The 13,628-nt window shown below is 45.6% G+C and overlaps 1 long non-coding RNA gene across 4 annotated transcripts in view; it reads left to right on the forward strand.

The window, feature by feature from the left end:
- The first annotated feature begins 205 nt into the window (after positions 1-205).
- The window catches only part of LOC138300129 (uncharacterized), a 115,743-nt gene continuing 102,320 nt past the window's right edge, over positions 206-13,628 (forward strand). For all 4 annotated transcript variants that reach the window (XR_011204876.1, XR_011204877.1, XR_011204881.1 and 1 more), the window contains exon 1: positions 206-309. This is a non-coding gene — a long non-coding RNA (uncharacterized lncRNA). The remainder of the gene's footprint in view (positions 310-13,628) is intronic.

Genomic DNA, 13,628 nt, shown 5'->3' on the forward strand with positions numbered 1-13,628 from the left:
ATTAATGGGCGCACACAAGTAAGATAACAAAACAAAAAGGTATATGGGAGGAAAGGTTGCAGGTTCTGGCTTTCGGCCCCTCCCGCTCCCTTCGCCCACTTCGCTTGAGGAGGGCGGTGACGGGGCGGTCACGCGCTGTCCTTCTCTGACGCCCGCCCATGGAGGGGCTGTCCGTGCCAGGTAGCTTTCTCCTACTGCTGCCATCTCTCCGTCTTTCCAAGCGGGCTGCCTCAGAGGCGGGAGGGGCTCTTCCAGGTCCCCGGGGCTGTTCCGACGTGGCGGAAGCGGAGAGCAAGGTCTATGGACAGGGTGAGACTTTGTGGGAGCCCTTGCAGGATGTTATGTGCATGACTGACTTCAAAGGGAGATAAACTGCTCCTAATCTAGCGCTACCAGCCAGTTTCCCCGCAATACATTGTTTGTAGGTACGGGGAAATTAAGTAATATGCAACAATCAGGGGATGTTGAGTTGCCGCTGAGACTCGAACCTGGTTCTAATTGTTCCACAGTCAACACCTTTGAACGTAACTTCACATCGTGGTCAAACGGACGTGCAGACAGAAGCCACTTGAGAGCGGGACTCGATGTTCGCTCGAGGCTGCAACAGGACCTCGAACTGAGCCAGACGTCAGGCTCGAGCCTTGATTGGCACGTCCTCCCCTACACTCCACTCACTGATAAGGCGATGGCAAGTTCATCTATCGCTTGGACCATTGAAAGGGGTGTATCATGCAGAATTGCAGATGTTCTAAGCATGTCACTTAAATGTGCTGTCCCGTGACTCGGCAGCCCTCTATCGGCTTTCCTTACAATCGCTGCTTTACCGCCTAGAGGAATACTGCCCTATTGCGGGGAAACTGGCTGGTAGCGCTAGATTAGGAGCAGTTTATCTCCCTTTCTGTAAAGCGCTCAAACTTTGGGGTGAGCTCGAGCTGTATTTAAAAATCGCAGAAAATGATGTAAGGTAAAAAGAAAACCTTAACGTAAGGAAAGATAGAATAGGGACAGATCTATTTACTGGCTGATTTGTAAACAGTGAAACCTGGACAAATCACGACTTCCCTGCTTAAATCCTTGAAACGTAAGTCAAATATACTTTATTTCACCACAACTCATTTTTTCCTCTTAATTATCGTTCATGGACGCACCTTCCAATATTTGAGTTCAGACTACCAGTTGTACGAAACTATCACTTTTAATCAGTGCTTCGCAGTGCTGTAATATACCTTATTCTTGGCAATGCTCCCCCTGTTAAAGAAACACACTTTTTTGAATTTTGATGAGTTTACCGTTTTACGTGATGTTTATAGGATGATTTATATAGCAGCTTGTGAACTTGGTCTAAGATGCGAGCCAGATTCTTGGTTTGACTCTACCTGTAAATTTGTTGGCTCCCCCACTTCTACTACATGTTGCTATGTTCTGTCTTTTTTTTATTTTATTTAACACTTTCTTATTTTTTGGAATGAGGCGAAACACGTTTTGAACACTTTAGCTGGTTACCACCGGGGATGAGTTTTTTTTCAAATTGACCTTAGCAGTGGGAAAACCCGGAGTGCACAGACTGTGGGAAAGCACGCTCACTTTTGCCACCTGGATTTAGCCTAAGCGAGTGGACGATTCCTCAGCCTAATCCTATACCCTCGAATATTTCTTTTAATATCACTAGGGTCGTAGTTTTCAGTTTTTCCTAAGTAAAAAGCCTCTGCACCGGAAATATCACACCCCTCGGTTTCGTCGCTTCCATATTCACTAGTGCTGGCTTGGGACTTTAGTGCTGTGCCGGGCGGCCATTTGCGCAGCAAGCACAAAAGCTTAGAAGGTCAAGATGCGTTACTAATCTCTGGTTTAGGCTCCACAGTCGTCCACTGCTCTTATCACCTTCTTCAAATCTTGGACAAAAAGAGGAGTACATATATATTTTTTTGCACTTTGCGCTTAATTGTGCACTTTTTCGGCACTCCGAATTTTGAGCATACCCCACAAGCTGAAGTATTGCCCCAGAAATCCGTTATTTTCAGTGCTTTAAATGGAAATATAAAAGTGAAGGTTCATTTTACTTAGAGTACCTGTTTGCCCCTGAGAAATGCTGGTACTCTCCCATCAAATGTATTGTAGCAGTGCTGAGAGGTTTCGGGATTCTCCCTTTCAAATTAAAGAAGTGTAGGTACTCAGTACTGGACAGTACCTACCCATTTAAAGCACTTGGGGCCAGATTCAATAGAAAATGATGATGTGCGGCACTAAATTTGGCAGTGGCGTGCACCGTCATTTTCAAAACGCAGGGATGCACCGTATTTACCAGAATGCAGCGCACCCCTGTGTATCCCCCCATAGTGCAAGGACGTCTGTGTTGAGGGGGAGATTGTTCTTGTGCAGGAAAGAACACCTTTCTGCACAAAAACAATCTTAAATGGCGATTTGCTCTTTCTATGTGTGCTGCAAATTGCAGCACACATAGAAAGAGAAAAAAACGAGGAGAAATAAAAGCAAAATTGGACAAGAATGGCCACAGCACACCGATAGTATAGTCCAATAGTGTGGCAGGGATGAGTAACCCTTATCTTATGTTGCTATGAAGCAAAGTTGAAAGGAGTCTCAAGTCCAAAATAGCTCGTTGACACACGTCCCTTCGCCACTTCAGCCTTGATAAAGTCACTGGTGTGACGAAACACGTGTTGGCTGTATCACGCTGATGACACAATGATTTCCAGTATCTACAAATAAAAGACACCCTCTACAAACAGGACTTGAGACTCCTTTCAACTTTGCTTCATAGCAACATAAGATAAGGGTTACTCATCCCTGCCACACTATTGGACTATACTATCGGTGTGCTGTGGCCATTCTTGTCCAATTTTGTCTTCGGGTATCCCAATACCCTCTTTGGTGCCTACCGGGTAGTAAGGCACTGGGCCAGTTTGCACCTGATCTTGCTGTTACTTTGTTACTTGTGTAAAATTATTGTTTTACTGCCTAGATGTGCGGCGCCTTTCACCCTTACTACCCTATTGTGCTTTGCCTAAGGCGTCTCTTTTCTGGAGAAATAAAAGCATTTCTCCTCTTTGTGCCACTCTAACACCACCCCTGGGGTGGCATTAGTTTTGGGCGCTGCCTCAGGTTTACGAAAACAAGTAAATCTGAGGTAGGGTCAAAATGCAATGGGTGTTGCCCCTTCCATGCAAAGTGCTGCATGTGAAGGGGTCATATTTACAAGGTGGCGTTAAGCGGTGCAGGGCATAGCGACACCGGAGCATCACAGAAAATGATGCTCCAGTGTCACTAGGGGCTCTTAAATATGCCCCTTGCTATTTCATATGCTCACCACTAGAAGGACAAGCATGTTCACCTCTCTGCAGCAGGTACTCAGTCTCCTGAAGGTTATTAAATAGTGCTGCAATCAGTATTGCGTACTTATTTTGATTCATTGTAAATCAACAAGATTTTTGCACCAGTGTAAAAAAGATGGAAACAGATTGTGAAGCCAAATGTACCATGCCTTTACTGCTAGGAAATTGTTTTTTATGTTTTAACAAATCCCAAGAATACGTTTTGTTAAAAAGAAGTAGTAACATTATTTCGTGCTTTTTTGATTCAAAAAAGAAAAAGGAACCAATAAAACAGTGCAAACATGTTTGCTATTTTTGGGGGGATGTGCAAACTTTAATTTGGAGCAAATCACATGTGCTACATTTCCTGTTGAACAAGTTTTACAAATTGGATAGGATAACTTTTCTAACAAAAATAGTTTTAATCTATCACTTTGTACATTTCGACTGCCATTTTGTTTCTAAGAGCTGTAAGGGAGATGTTTGTTTTACCCCATTTTAATGGTACTCAGTAGACCTCAAAAGAATGGAAGGATGAGTGGGCCTTGCCAGGATTCACAGTTGTGACCTGCAGCTTACTACAGATGCCAATGTGAGTATTTAAGTCACTGGGCTATCTTGCTGGCATTGTTTTGCAATAATGCAAAACTTTATGTGAAATGGCTCTGATGGCTCTTGCTTTAGCCCACATGTGGAGCATGCACAACAGAATGTTATTAAGGATGAATATTTTTCCATGTGGTAGAGCTGACGTAAACAAAAAGTAGATGGAATAAGTGTTGCTGAATATATGGTGCAACTTCCTTACACTACAAAATGCTGTCTATATAAAGAACTTAAGTGGAACCTCATTCTGAAACAGCTAGTTATTGGATATATTTGTATGCATTTTCTAACACACCTTGTTTGTTGTGTACATATTTTAGAACACTACCAACATTCAGTTTCAAATAGATATTTTGGCTGAATTGCTCTGTAAATTCAGAATATATGCTTTGACCAAAAACTTTTACATTTGTGTTCCAAGTTTTAAATGTCCTGTTCGGAAAACGTTGAAGGAGATGAAAAAGTATTTTAGGTCAGAAATATACACTGGTATTTGCGGTCAACATGTTATTCACCTTCGTTAATTATGCATACTTTCAGTGAAGATTAAAATCTTTGGGGTATATGTTTCATATATAACCTTTGTTCCACCGGTTTACAATCTCATTCTGAAATATGATACTTGGCCTAACTTGGTCAAACTCAATGTGCCCAATTCCCAAAGGTTTTTTTTGTCTCCAATTTTAGTTTTGATGTGCAGAAAACAACATATTTTTCTAGGTAAATCTTGAATCTCAAAACCAGTATTTGGGAATTGACTTGCAAACTTCACTCAAAGATGGAAAATCAGTCCTCACATTGTATTTTCTTGTCGTAAAGATAGCGTTATGGATGGGAAAGGCTATGTTGTAGGTGAGAGGATGGTCCTACACATTACAGTGAAAACCTTCATAAGTTTTTGGGTATTACTAAATATTTTGAAGGTAGTCATGTATACACATACTACTTATTCCTGTGAAAGAAGGTGTCTTTCCAGGTTGTACATGGGAATATCCCCATATTTAATGGGAAACATTTACTCATGTTTATTTTCCGTCTTGTGGAAAATCTGTGAGTGAATTTTTCCCACCAGTGATGCTCCTGGAAAGCTACAGCTATTGTTGAAATGCAGGTGTAACTCTATGAATCTTTTATATTATGTCAAACCTAACATTTCGGGGCCATTTTTGTGAATTAGACTCATTGTTTTCCCTAAAGCAAAATATAGCATCTTTTCCTCCTACAAATAATTACTATGCACTTAATGGGGTAACTTTCCACTTCTTCACTCTCAGAACCTACTTACCCCTCAGATCCCAATGATCACTCACTACCTGTATGCTTGCTTTTCCCCTTGCACCTCGCTTTGCTACCTTTCATCTAGTTTTGTTTTATACAAATACCACACATATACCAAAAGATAATTACATTTGTAGTGAATGAGTTGAGGAATTACATTTAAACATACATTTTGGTGAATAAATAATAAATATCCCATTATTGCTCTACCAGGTGAATTATTAATAAAAAATGTGGTCACACTACAGAATAAGCTATCTCTACTGATAATGGATGGTACTATCATCCATCACAATTCCCATGTTTTTGTTCACCTTCAAAGGGTGAAAAACGGACTTGTTTCTGCCAAATTTCATCATGTCACCTTGTCACCTTCAGGTTATATATTCACTCTGAAGCTTGTACATTAACCCGCTGAGACATGCTTGCTTACATTAGTATCTTGAAATAACTGGTACAGCAAGATGCTAAACTTTCTAAAGTGAAGTAACAAAAGTAACACTTTTGAAAAATGCTCTTTCTCTGGAACAGAAAATCTAATAGTTTACTAGAGATAAAGAAGACAATGGTAGAGGAGTGAAAACGAGAATGAAGAAGCACCATTAAGGATTTGTGTGATTTGGCAATCATTTGCACAACCATCATTTATTTTATGTCTTTATAAAGTGACGCTCTAACCATAAATTACATATTAGTTCTCTTGACAACAAACAACTGTACAGATCGAGATCTCTTTACTAATTAATATAGTTATCTAACTTCAAGTAGTGTGACAGTACAACAAATGCCGAAACTTGCTCTTATATTTCAACATAAACCTCCTCCGAACATGATTCCTGCTTTAGCTGCTCACTCCTTCACAAAACTGTGAGGTATATATGTTTGCCACTGTTCAAGGGTGTGCTCACTGTGTCCCTCGAGACAACCGGAAAAGTGTTCTGGAAAAGCTAGGTTTTTAATGCTTTTGAGGTGTGAAAGGGGCTACAGAGAGATGTTGCTTTAAACAAAAAACACCGCAAAACTATTGTCTTACCTTTGGGATATTTTGACTTTGCAAATGGTTTTTAGCCATGCTGCTCAGTATCTTTGATGCTGTACAGCATGGTTAAAGAATTACAAAAATACTCCTGTTGAGGATGGCAGCATCACTTTATAGGTGTGCACACCCCACATGCATGCTTAACAAAATGATGCAGAAGACTTTTTTTCCTAAATGTTTGGTTAACAGTCCAAGTTGAATTGGTAACTTAAAAAAGAAACAAAATGCCAAGGAGGGTCAGGGAAGCAAGAGGTGGGGTGCAGGCAAAGAAGTAAGACTGGGGACGTGGCTGTAGGAAAGTACCCTCCTTCTGGCATGCTTACCCCCACTTTTTGCCTGTTGTCAGTATGTTTTGACTGTGTTCACTGGGATCCTGCTAACCAGGACCCCAGTGACTATGCTCTCTACCTTTAAACTTGGTTGCTTGGACCACACACACCCCACATTTGGCATAATGGTGCCCCCTTGTAAGTCCCTAGTATATGGTACCAGGTACCCAGGGCATTGGGGGACCAAGGGTCCACCATCGAACACAGCATGTATTATGCCACCCATGAGGAGCCCATACAAAGTGTATCTGCAAGCCTGCCATTGCAGCCTGCGTAAAGGGGTGCATGCACCCTTTTCACTACAGGTCACTGCACCATGTCACTGTAAGTCACCCAATGGTAGTCCCTCCTACCCCAGAGGGCAGATTGCAGGTACCTTAGTGCGAGTGCACCCCTGCATGAGCAGAGGTGCCCCCACAAATTCCAGCTCCATTTTCCTGGACTTCGTGAGTGCGGGGACGCCATTTTATGCGTGCACTGGACATAGGTCACTACCTATGCCCAGCTACATATTGGTAATTCCGTACCTAGGCATGTTTGGTATCAAACATGTCAGAATCATATCCCAATTCGGTTTCCAATATTGGAGGTATGATTCAGTGAACTCTGGGGGCTCCATACTGGCTCCTCAGCATTGCTCCTACCAACTTTCTGGGTTTTTCCGGGCAGCCCAAGCTGCTGTTACCCCTCAGACAGGTTTCTGCCCTCATGCTGCTTGATCAGCTCAAGCCCAGGAAGGCAGAACAAAGGATTTCCTCTGGGAGAGGTAGGTAACACCCTCTCCCTTTGGAAATAGGTGTTACATGGCTTGGAAGAGGTAGCCTCCCCAAGCCACTTGTATACTTTGAAGGGCACATTTGGTGCCCGTCTTGCATAAACTAGTCTACACCGGTTCAGGGACCTCCAGTCCCTCCTCTGGCTTGAAACTGGACAATGGAAAGGGGAGTGACTACTCCCTGTCCATTACCACCCCCGGGGTGGTACCCAGAGCTCCTCCAGAGGGTCCCTTGATTCTGCCATCTTGAATCCAAGGTGGGCAGAGGCCCCTGGGAGCATCTGAGGTCAGTGCCCACCCCTGATAAGTAGGCACCTGTCTAGGTGACCAATCCCCCTTCCAGGGCTATTTAGGGTCTTCCTCTTGTGTGGGTCCTCAGATTCGGTTTGCAAGATTCCAGCATGACTCCTCTGCAAACTCTACTTTGACTTTTGACCACTGGAACTGCAACTGGACCCTTCAGAAACAGACAATCTGCATCCACAACAAAGACTGTGCTTGCAAAATTGTTTCCACGGCTCTTTCCAGCTTCTGCAACATTTCTCTGGCTGTGCAACCTCTGAGGGTGGCAAGTCTTCAGTCTGCATGAGAAGGAAGAAGGAATCTCCCTTGGAGTGAAGGATTCACTCCCCTGCATCCGCAGGCACCACCTGCAATGACAGCTGGCAGCGTGGATCTCCTCTCATCCTGAGCTGCGTGGATCCTGCATCATGGGTGGTAGTCTGGAGTGGTTCCCTTGGTCCTCTCTACCAGCTGTCCAACTTTGGTGGAGGTAAGCCCTTGCCTTTCCCCACAGGACAGTAACCCCATGCACACGTCTCTTGCAGCTTCTAAGGCTTGTTGGCATCTCCTCCAAGGGATCTTCAGGCTCTGTGTAGCCCCATCCCCCAGCACTCTTCCCTGTGACGCACAGCCCTCTGCATGCTCCTCCTGCGGTGTGGGAACCTTCTTCAGTTGTGCTGTGTAACTCCTGGGTCCTCTTCCAGTGGGTCTCCTGTGGGGGCTGCCTTTTCTTCTGTGGACTCTCTGTCTTGCTGAGAGCCCCCTGGTAGTCCCCCCAGTGGGTTGAGTCCTCCTGGACCTTGCTGGTCCCTGACAGCTCTGCTTTTGCTTCATCGTGACTTCTGCCTTTGCCAAGGCTTGTTGGTGGCTTTTCCATGCCACTGACTGACTACAGTTTTCCATCTGGCGTGGGACATTGACTGCATCCTCCAGGAACTCATCACCAACTCTAGGGCTGCACTGCGGACCATCTTTGTCCTACTGTCGACCAACTCCTGCAACCACAGATGGGTGGGTAGTGACTCCTGCCCCCACTGGACAATTCTGTGACTTCTGGACTTAGGGGGTCATTCCGACCCTGGTGGTCCATGACCGCCAGGGCGGAGGGCAGCGGAAGCACCGCCAACAGGCTGGCGGTGCTTCCTGGGCTATTCTGACCGCGGCGGTAAACCCGCGGTCAGAAAAGGGGAACCTGCGGTTTCCCGCCGGTTTTCCCCTGGACCAGGGAATCCTCCATGGCGGCGGTGCTTGCAGCGCCGCCACGGGGATTCCGACCCCCTTCCCGCCAGCCTGTTTCTGGCGGTTGTCACCGCCAGAACCAGGATGGCGGGAACGGGTGTCGTGGGGCCCCTGGGGGCCCCTGCACTGCCCATGCCACTGGCATGGGCAGTGCAGGGGCCCCCTCACAGAGCCCCATTCAGATTTTCACTGTCTGCTTAGCAGACAGTGAAAATCGTGACGGGTGCACCCCTGCAACTCCGCCAGCTCCATTCGGAGCCGGCTTCCTCGTTGCAGGGGCTTTCCCGCTGGGCCGGCGGGCGGCCTTTTGGCGGTTGCCCGCCGGCCCAGCGGGAAAGTTGGAATGGCCGCCACGGTCTTTTGACCGCGGGGCGGTCATTCGGCGGTAACCGCATGGCGGGTGGCGACCGCCGCCCGCCGCGTTTAGAATGACCGCCTTAGTCCCCTTCTTCCACAGGTCTTCCTCTACAGGAACCCACTGCTGGTTTCTTGCAGTCTTGTCTGGGCGTTGCATTTTCTTATTTTTCGTCTTTTGTGGTGGTTTGGGGGAAACCCAGTAACTTCCTCCTTTCTTCCTGGTCACTGGGGGAAACTGTGGTACTTACCTTTGGGGCTTCCTAGTTCCCCCATCTCCCCTATACTGATTCCACTTTCCTGGATGGGGGTCCTGCATTCGCATTCCATTTTTTTAGTACATGGTTTGGGCTCCCCTAGGGTCATTATTGTCTATTGCACTGGTTTCTATTGCTTATTATGCCTATTTCTGATTACTGGTGTACATATCTAGTGTGTTACTTACCTCCTGTTAGAGGGTTGCCTGAAGTGTAGAGAAGTGTTTCACACCATTAAGAGCGCACAATATCTCAGTAATATTTGGAAGAGGGTAATGATCTATTATAACCAACTTTTTTAGTTCCCTGAGATCGACACACAGCCTGGCCTCTCCACTGGCTTTTCTTGCCATAACAACCGGTGCCGACCATTCCAAAGCTTCTACTTCCTGAATATTTCCATTCATGGTAAGCTTATCAATCTCATCTTTCATCTTGTCTCTCACCATTAATGGGACATTCCTCAACCTTGCTGCCTTAGGTACCGCCCCAGGCTTGAGCCTGATTTTATGCACGTAATTCTTGAGACAGCCCAACTTTCTGCTGGATACTTCTGGAAATCTATGCACCCAACCACTCACATCCTCTGCCATGGTTTGAATTACAGGCACATCTTTATGTCTAACTGGTGGGTCTTCATTTGGGTCTAATAGGACACGCAGATCACGTTGATGAAACCAACTAATTAAAGAATTTCCCTTCACAGAAATATATATTTTTGCTGGTATGATACGTTCTTTAAATTCTATGCTTCCCCAAAAGTAACCTAGTAATTTAATTGGTTCTCCACCATAACCCTTCGGTTGCACATCTGGCTTCAATAACTTGACTTTCCCTCTTAATTGCTGATCATAGAATGACTTCGGTATCAACGTGATCTTTGCCCCTGAATCAAATTGTGTCACATTCACACACCACTTCCCTTATTTTCTTAATATTACTCTTTTTTCCGCAACACTTTGCAAAATGACCAGTCTTACAACAATTTTTGCAAACTATTCCAAACAGGACATTCTTTATTGTTGGCCATGTGACCAACATACCCACACCAGAAACAATTCCCTGCAAAGGGTTTTTTCAATTTCATACTTTCACCACTTTTCCTATCATTGTACATCACTGTGTTGCTCTGTACTGTTTTGACAGTAATTCCCTCTTCTTTTCCATTTGTGTCAGTACCAACATTTTCATTACAGAGAACCCTTTCTCGAGTGCTAATAAGTTTTTGTTATAACAACATTTTTTCTAAAGATGGATTGTCTTTTTGCCACATACTTTCTTTTGCCAATTCTAACGAGCAGCCTTACATAAACTGATCTCTCAGACGTTCTGTAGACTGATCTCTCGCGACTCGGCAATAAACAGTACCCAAAATAAATAATCTTATTTTGGTGTGTGTATCACCGCATGAGACGCACCATAGATTATCCCTTTGAAACTCGGGAATAGCAAAAGATACACCAGGGCAGATCCTTCGGGAGTTGCACACTGTTTGTTGACTTCCTGTCATCATGGAAACAAAGCGTATGCGACGCGCAGCTGTTTCCAGGGACCTTTCCTCTTGCTCGTAAGGCGCGTTGTTGGAAACCAGGCGTATACGACGCGTTGTCGTCACAGAATACACGCGCCCGTGCAGTGATCTCATGTGGAGACCGTTTAGTATAGAGAGTCCTTGCGCAAGGAAAACATGCGCTTAAGGTAAGAATAACTCATAAACGTGCAAGTTGGTTCTCCCGGCACTCCGCTCACCCACATCAGTGAATCGTTGCTGCTTTACATTTGCATGGCTTGTGGTGTTAGGGCTTTGCAAGCATGCCACCTGCATGTCACTAGTCACTAATGATAAATGCAGCTTCTAGACGAAGGAAGTAAACATTCACAACTCCGGCAGTCGGACGTGGTAATAGGAACTAGCTTTATTCTTGGTGTCTATACATCAAAGCCCTATACCAGCCTGCAAGTCTGTATCCTTCTTCCAACAGTCCTTCTCTCCTCCCCATACATTCTAAACCCCCCACAACATTCTAAGAACACTTGTTACTTGGATACTCATACCCAAGGACACAATTCCAGCAACGCCTATGACGTTGCTTAGTTACCACATTGCCTCTCTAGTACTTTTTGGTAATTGTGTCACTACTGAGTGTTTTCTTTCATGTGTATGAACTACTGTGGTATTGTATGAGTTTTGCATGTCTCCTAAATAAGCCTTGGCTGCTCATCCACAGCTACCTCTAGAGAGCCTGGCTTCTAGACACTGCCTACACTTCACTAATAGGTGAACCCTGGACCTCGTATAATGTGTAAGTACCTGTGACGGGCTAGCTGGGGACAGCCCGCACATAAGACAGACTGGTGCTGGCGCTGACTGCGCTGTTCCGGACCTCCCCGGCTTCCCTTCCTGTGATTGGCTGGCGGCAGCTCTGACACTGGAAGCCGGGAGGTCAAAAGACTCAGTAGCAGAACCAGAATTGTGTGGAGGAGGAGATGGAAACGGAATCGGAGGAGGAGACGGCGAAGAAGACGACGAGGAAGAGGACGAAGAAGATCTGAGAATCGAGAGGTGCCTGAAAACGGGAGAGCGGCATCTACCCAAGTGACGGGGAATGGACACCACAGACGGGATCCCTGACACAGCAGGAACCCGGGAAGATGGAACGCTGCATCCTACCACGCTTCCGTAGAACCGTGGCAGTAACAGGTGTGTGTGGGCCCTGCCCTGAGGGAGCGGGAGGGCGGAGAGAAAGGGGGGATGGGGAAAGAAAAGAGAAGGGGAAAAGTACGAAGGGGAAAAGGGGTGGGAGAGCACTACTGCATGCAATCACCGAGGTATTGAGCACAAAACAAAGAAGCACTTCAGTGAGATTCAGCACCAAGGCACCGCGCACAGAGAACCACAAAACAATAGGAAAATAAGAGAACTCCAGACCATTTATTTTTGCAGAAGGAAAAGAATAAGGGCAAGAGGGTAGACATAGGAATAATCCCACTCTAATGAGACAGATCAGAGAAGTAGGAAAAGAGTAAAAGAAGAAAAGACACCAGTATACCAAAAGTGGAACGGAACAAAAAGAAGGGAAGGCAGGAAGGCGACAGAAGAGAGGAAAAATACCCAGAGTGCATTACAAATCACTTACCTCTATTCCTCTCTTTCTCTCCACATATGCTTCCCGGGGAACCTGTAAGACGAGGAGACAAAGGAGAAGTGTGAAGTGCGAATCCGATACCACAACATCCAACCAAGCTAGAAGAAAGGAAAAAAATAAAAGAGGAGAGACCAGGAACTACCATAGCTCGAACCCAAAATACCTCAAATAAACATCACGTACATAGAACAACCGATTCATGTGTGATTACTACCCACCAATACCGTTACAAGTGGTGTCAGAAGTGGGATTTTGAGGACCGCCACCATGGAAGAGAAGGCAACTATGGCAGATATGATAGCCCAGTTGGCAGAGGGGTAGCAACACCTCCAGCTGGTATGGGAGCAACAAATGAAAGCCAAGGAGGAACGTGAGGCTTTGCAGACACCTCTCAAGAGCCAAGCAACAACCAGCTGGTACATGAAACAGCCCTGGGGAAGCTTACTGACACCATCGCACATACAAAGGTGCACCCTAATGTACCAAGTAGCGTACTGCAGCGCTATCAGGAACAGGAGGACCCAGACTCTTTCTTCACGAACTTTGAGAGAGTTGCCAGCACGGCCAACTGGCCAGAAGAAAAATGGGGCCAGTATATAGCCCCACTACTCACAGGCAACTTGCAGGCCACTTACCAAGCTATTAATCCTGGTGGCACTCTACCCTACAGAGAGATCGAGAAAACTATTTTGGAAAGGGTTGGGCTGGATAGTGAAAGCTACTGCATTAGGTTCCGCCAAGTGAAATGGCAGCATCAGGAGAACCCTCGCACTTTGTACTACAGAGTCCAGCATGCAGCAGGGAGGTGGCTACATCCAACAGAGAAAACCAGGGAAGAAATGTATGACGTTATAGTCCTGGATCAGTATCTGGATGCTTTGCCTTCTACAACACGTAACTGGGTAAGACAACATCCCGGGCTGACTAACGAAACAGCTGTGGACCTTGCATGTGCATATCAGAGGAGCCAGGACTTCCGAGCTACAGCTAGCAG

Source organism: Pleurodeles waltl, chromosome 1_2 (genome assembly GCF_031143425.1).
Source record: "Pleurodeles waltl isolate 20211129_DDA chromosome 1_2, aPleWal1.hap1.20221129, whole genome shotgun sequence".
Classification (NCBI taxonomy): domain Eukaryota; kingdom Metazoa; phylum Chordata; class Amphibia; order Caudata; family Salamandridae; genus Pleurodeles; species Pleurodeles waltl.